This window comes from Littorina saxatilis, unplaced genomic scaffold (assembly GCF_037325665.1).
Source record: "Littorina saxatilis isolate snail1 unplaced genomic scaffold, US_GU_Lsax_2.0 scaffold_2301, whole genome shotgun sequence".
Lineage (NCBI taxonomy): Eukaryota > Metazoa > Mollusca > Gastropoda > Littorinimorpha > Littorinidae > Littorina > Littorina saxatilis.
In genome coordinates this window covers 1,310-7,373 of record NW_027128605.1, presented here as the reverse complement: position 1 = coordinate 7,373, position 6,064 = coordinate 1,310, and the positions used below count along the sequence as shown (strand labels likewise).

Sequence of the window (6,064 nt, the reverse complement as noted above, 5' to 3'; positions counted from 1 at the left end):
GTATTGTTATGAAGAATACTAATAGGTTCAGTGACACTGACAATGCCATTATTGAAAAATTCTATAAAAGGGCACTGCATTTGTCAACTTTCACTGAATAAAACTTAGTACATTTGTAAGCTTTGAGTAGAAAATTCTGTTTTCTTGAGTGTTAAAATTGTTTTAACTTACAAAAATACAGAAATAGAGGACTAAAGAATGATTGTAACATTGTGCTTGCAGATTTTGGAAGATGCTTTGGCAGTTGGGCCTTGTGAATGTGATGTAAAACCTAAACCATCTGACCATCATACAGCTGATTTGTCAGGATCTTGTGATGGAGCTAGTGAAACTGACAAACCTTCGCCAGTGTATGCAAGCACTCAGACAGAGGTAGGCAAATTTTGCATTTTTTAAATTTTTTTTATTGTATAGACAGTACAGATCTGCTTGTTCCCAATCCCACAGTCATTCATTGCAGTACTTAGTCATTCACACTTCTTATCAAGCATATTATAGCTGACACTGTAACTACTAAATGTGAGGCTGATCCACTTTGGCACACATTTGTATCTGATTCAGAGTTTGTAATTTTAGCAGTGTTTATTGATAAGTCATTGGATACATGTGTTGCACTTGCAGACCCTGTAATTGTATTCATGTACATATATATTGTCACTTTGTGTCACATGCTGTTCCGAATTAAATTGATGTGAATGAGTAAATATATCTAGATCTGTCAGTGAAATACTCTACTAACTTATCCATTGAGCAACTGTTATTGTATTATCATCATTTTCTAGCAGATTTTTTGCATAAATTGGTGACAATATTTTACTTCAGACACACCGCAGGATAAAAAGAAACAAGAAAATTCAAGTCACCCCAAAGGCTGCACAGAAAAGTAAGTAAATTATTAAAAAAAAAGTGGTGGTGGTGGTCCTGTTTAGGTGTGTGTGTATGGGTGGTGGGTCAATTAATTATTTTCAGACAAGACGTCACAAGAGTAGTCAGGAAAGTTTTAGACTTTAGACTATTTCTGGATATCAAGTATCAACTGTCATAATCTGCAGTTTTTTAATGGCTGAGATGATATGTCTTTAGCAGACTGATAGTTTTTGCTTAATGATAGTAAGCCTTAAAATGAGCAATATACCTGCTAGCACTATGCAAAAATGTACATGTATGTGTGGGGGTTGGTATTGTGCACTCATCCTATCACATTTCAGTTGGAGATACTAAGAGGAATTTCTTTGCAGTATGTTGTGCTCTGTCAATAATTACCACAATTGCGTCAAAGCAGGTAGGCAATAGAGATATGGAACTTGCAATTACAAAATACTGTACCTTTCAAATGAAACACTGTTTCAGGACAATCATAGCTGCTCTGCAAGCAGCATTTTAACGAAAACAACAACAGACTGCAGGCTTCTGACCAGACCGGAAAGGAACGCTACAGTTTGGTCTACAGGAAATCAAAGAAGGACTATTCCATCCAGGAAGTGAAAGTGGATTGCACCTTTGGTAAATGTTCTTTTACTCTCACAAGCTAAGACTTTTGGTACAAAAGTTATTTTTGTGTTGTTCGGTTTGCAAGTACATACAAAATAATGGCCCATTGGATAAGCATGAAAGAGGTAGAAGAATAACTTCCAAACATTTAAGTTAATGGAGATCAGAGAGTAAGGAAGAAGACAAATAGCAATCAATGTCACAAATGTATTGCAACATTTTTTTTTTCTTTGGCTGCTCAAAGAAAATAAAGAGAAACCATTTTTATACACATTCATACAGGAGCAATCCATACAACAGTGCAGGGGAAGGTAACACTAACAGCCACAGAAGATTATGCCTATTTCAAAGTTGGTGGAGGGTCACTTAATAAAGTTCTCATTTGTTTGCAGCTTATGTGGGGAGACTGATGGAACGAGTGGTGGACTTGGCCTCTACACACAGCATCCAAGACATGGAACGGTCCATCAAGCAGTTGCCTCCGCCCCTTTGTGAACAATATGCCAAGCCTAACAAAGAACAGGCAGTCAGAGCACTAAAGTCTCGGTACAGCTACAAGGGGTGCTAATACGACCACATGTAGTCAGGACCTGTAGATGTGAATGGTTAACCTTCACAACTGCTTCAAAATATCTACTGGCACAATAGTAAACTGTTAAAAGAACTAGTTTTCGGGTTCCAAATATCCTGTGTAATTGCCTGTAGCGTTAGGAAAGGTTTCCCGGATCTTCCTGACAGCAGAAGCAGGGAGAGTTACTCGTACATCCTTGCCCAGCCATCCCCATGCAAACTTTGCCAGCATACGGTATGCAGTGTAGCGGTAGCGACTGCACACAGACAAAATTAGGCATGCTATGTAATGTCCATGTACATAGTACTTTCCAAGTAAACTAAAAATGCATGAATATCAGGCAGCAGACATCTTTCCCATGTATACTGTATCACATGGTGTCGATGATAAAATTTCCATTGCAGCAAGATATTTGGTTTGGGTGTAAATGTTATTTTAAAACCCTTACACTGGTGCAATTCTGCAACACAGGTTACATAGCCACTGGTGAATTAACAGGGAGAAAAATAAAGAAAAATGATCATATAGGTTTTCGCATTCATGGGAGGTAATCGGAACCGACCAAACAGACTGAGCCAGTAACGCGACATATATATGTCGTGACAACCAGGTGACAGTATAGGAAAAGTAGCGCGACATATGTAAATGAATCTATTACATTGAACCATGATTTGTAATTTTGCTCCTTGATATATTATATATATACCTGTTTTCATCAGCTATATCTCTTCCATACTGTTGCTGGCACCATCTGTAGCAAGTACGAAGTAGTAGATATCCTGACACACTGACTGGAATCCTGGGTGATGAGTTATGCAGTTCACACCTTTTCTCATGAAGGCTTCCATTTGCTCCATTTCTGTGCAACAGCGACATTCTTTGATTGTGTCCATGAGCTCACAGTTGTCACAATGACACCTAGTGCATAAGAAGAGGAGAGGAGAGGAAAATAAAATTGTTTGCACAAATCTACTTACTCTGTCAGTCTGCGTTTTGGTTTTTGATCAATAAAATATTCTTTTAATCAAATCAACTTCACTTGTGTTTGATTCTTTTCCCCATCTGTGTGCAAAAATTTGATTCCAATCATGTTGCTCAATTTAACACTGATGTGTTTTGTCAGTTCTTCAATATTCACATGCAACTTTCCTTTAAAAAAAAAAAAACACACAAAAAAACACATTCAATCCTGGTGATACAAAGACACACACACATGACAATCCTATGGAAAAAAAGAAACAAACTCAAGTACTACAATTCCACAAACTAAAAAAAAGATGCTGTTGCTATTCACAGAGGAGATGATATTGAAAGTTCTGCACTGATGAAAAATAAACACATGAAATGAACACTGAGTTGATTGTTGACAGTGATTGTTAACTTTCAATAGTTGGTATTCTATGCCTAGCTTTGTTGTGTTCAGATCTTCAAAATCTCTGATAATGTAAGCAAACAGTGTCACAAAATGGTAAGTAATCGCACAGTGTGAAATTTACCAATGCATCGAGTTCAGACGACTTGGGTCCACTTGGCACTTGGTCATGTGCCTGTCTTTCTCCTTCACTGCCATCATCGTGGCTACTCGAAATCTGAGGCTCAAACTGGTATGGTTGAGGGGCTCCACAAGATTGTGATTGTGTTTGGAACACGTTCATCTCTAAATCCGAGTCGAAATCGCTGCTTTCACACGAGAGTTGCAATGCAACGTCTCTCTCTGCTACGCTTGACGCCATGTTTACTCGCTCAGTGTGTTCCACGTTTGACGTCACTAGCCAGGGGAGTTAAGCGATGGCAAAATTTTAAGATTGTTTCCCTTATAGTTAATTACAGGTGAGAATGAGCACTTTCAATAGCCAATTACGCGCGATCGGAGGAGATGGAACTTGATATAATTATATTTTTGCGGTCCTGTTATAAAGCCCTTTCCAGTGGCACAATAAAAAGTTTGCACTCTGGTTGGTCTTTAAGTCGATTAAGAACCAGTAGTCACAATCTAAAAATAGAAACTGGAAGACATCATAACATCCAAAGAGAAAATCGTTTGTGTATGGTATGTAACATTGTTGAAGATGAATATCATCTTCTGGATGAATGCGTAAAATTCCATGAAAGTAGAGAAAAGTTTAAAAAAGACGTGACTAATATTGATGTACATTATATTAATTATAAACCAAGTGAAATATTTATGGACAAAGATATATAGGTTACACACTCCGAGTTCTGAATATCGTGCATATTTTCCCTAGGGTCGATTTTCAGGTATTACCGAGCCTCTGGCGAGGTAATACCTGTAAATCGACCCGAGGGAAAATATGCACGATATTCAGGACGAGGTGTGTAAGCTTTTTATCCCATTACTCCGACGTTTTCATAAAAAACCGAATTTTTTGACACAAACTCTGCGAGTGCCTGTTTACTGCTCATCAAACCTTCTGCCACCGAAAATCGTGTCATGATATTCATGTGCGAAACGAGTCCACTTTTGTCTTTTCGTTTCCAGGATTGTGCCGTTGAATGCATTTGATACTGTGCAGTTACCGGCCTGTTTCAGTCGGTTACCCGAGCTGGCATTCGTCAAAACTGCGAAAGACCGCATTCTGATAATCTTCGCTTCACAGCTAGTGACGGGAGAGAATGATACCCGAAGGGAAGTAACTCATTTTTGACCTGAGTTCAGGATTCGAAAGACCGCGTGTGTGATTTTACAAGCGATGAAGATGTTTGCTGAGTTTGTGCTTATTCGAGCCTTTGTGCTTCAGTGTTCAAATTTGGATTACCTACTTCTTCAATAGTCACTTACTGATTTAGGTGAGCCTAACTTTGATGTCTGTCGTTGTTTTAGGCCATTAGGTATCTGTCTGGGGGAAAACGGCGCACCACTGGCGAGTTGTTTGTATGCGAAAACACATGTAGCCTAGTGGTCTCTGTAACTATGTCCAAGATCCGACCTTCTTCGCCACCTTTTATTCTAACAGTATCACCAACTTTAAAAATGGCAATTTCCATGCTGGTCAACTTGAGCCGAATATACTACATGTATAGCAAACGACAGATCCTGCAGCAGACGACAGATCTGTAGCAGACGACTGATGAGACAGCCTTGTTCTATTGAATCATATTTAGCAATCAATGCTCTAAAAGCGATAACAAATGAACAAAACTATAAGCATACTGTTTTAGTGTAAGTTTTATTTTGTCGCTCAAGATTTTGAATCAGGATGTTCTCGGGATTGATCTAAGCGGTTGCCCATGAAGCGTACCTCGTTACGACAACTTTATCCCAGCGAAGCTGGAGGTATCTCGTGAACGCTATACTGTAATCGACTTGAGAAATGTGCATACCGAATAATACATGATAAAGAAGGATTCTTTGTGCCCGGCTACGTGCTACAGTTGGAGATGGAAGTTCACCAAAAATTGGGACCATACTAACAAAAATACGGTGGGTGCAATAGTCGCCCCCATTTTTTCAGCAAACGCCACCCAAGGCCGTTTTGGACGGGTAGAAATTCCGTAGTTTCCAAGTCTATGGATAAAGCTCGCGTAAGAAGAATACGTCACGGTCGAAAGTCTTTGACGTCAATTAATGCATCATGACGTCATGCCTCCCTGAAGTCTTTCTCTCTCGCGCAGTGTGTGTGTTTGTGTTCATTTTGTGCACATGTGTTAGTGTTACTGTGTGTGTGTGCGTGTGTGTGTGTGTGTGTGTGTGTGTGTGTGTGTGTGTGTGTGTATTTGTGTGTGTGTGTGTGTGTGTGTGTGCGCGCACGCGTGCATGAGTCTGTGTGTGGTGTGTGTGTGTATTTGTGTGTGTGTGGGTGTGTGTGTGTGTGTGTGTGTGTGCGCGCACGCGTGCATGAGTCTGTATTCGTGTGTGTGTAAGTGTGTGTGTGGGCATAAGTGTATGTGTGTGCGTGTGTGTGTGTTTGTTTGTAAAGGTGTGTATGTCCGTCTGTCCATATGTGCGTATGGGTATGTGTTTTGTGTGTATGGAGTTTTTTT

The 6,064-nt window shown here is 39.6% G+C and overlaps 1 long non-coding RNA gene across 1 annotated transcript; it reads left to right on the top strand.

Moving 5' to 3' along the window:
* Positions 1–226: 226 nt before the first annotated feature.
* Positions 227–3,091, top strand: LOC138956965 (uncharacterized). Its single transcript, XR_011452886.1, has 4 exons — positions 227–372; positions 823–883; positions 1,351–1,503; positions 1,884–3,091. It is a non-coding gene; the product is annotated as an uncharacterized lncRNA (long non-coding RNA).
* Positions 3,092–6,064: the final 2,973 nt, after the last annotated feature.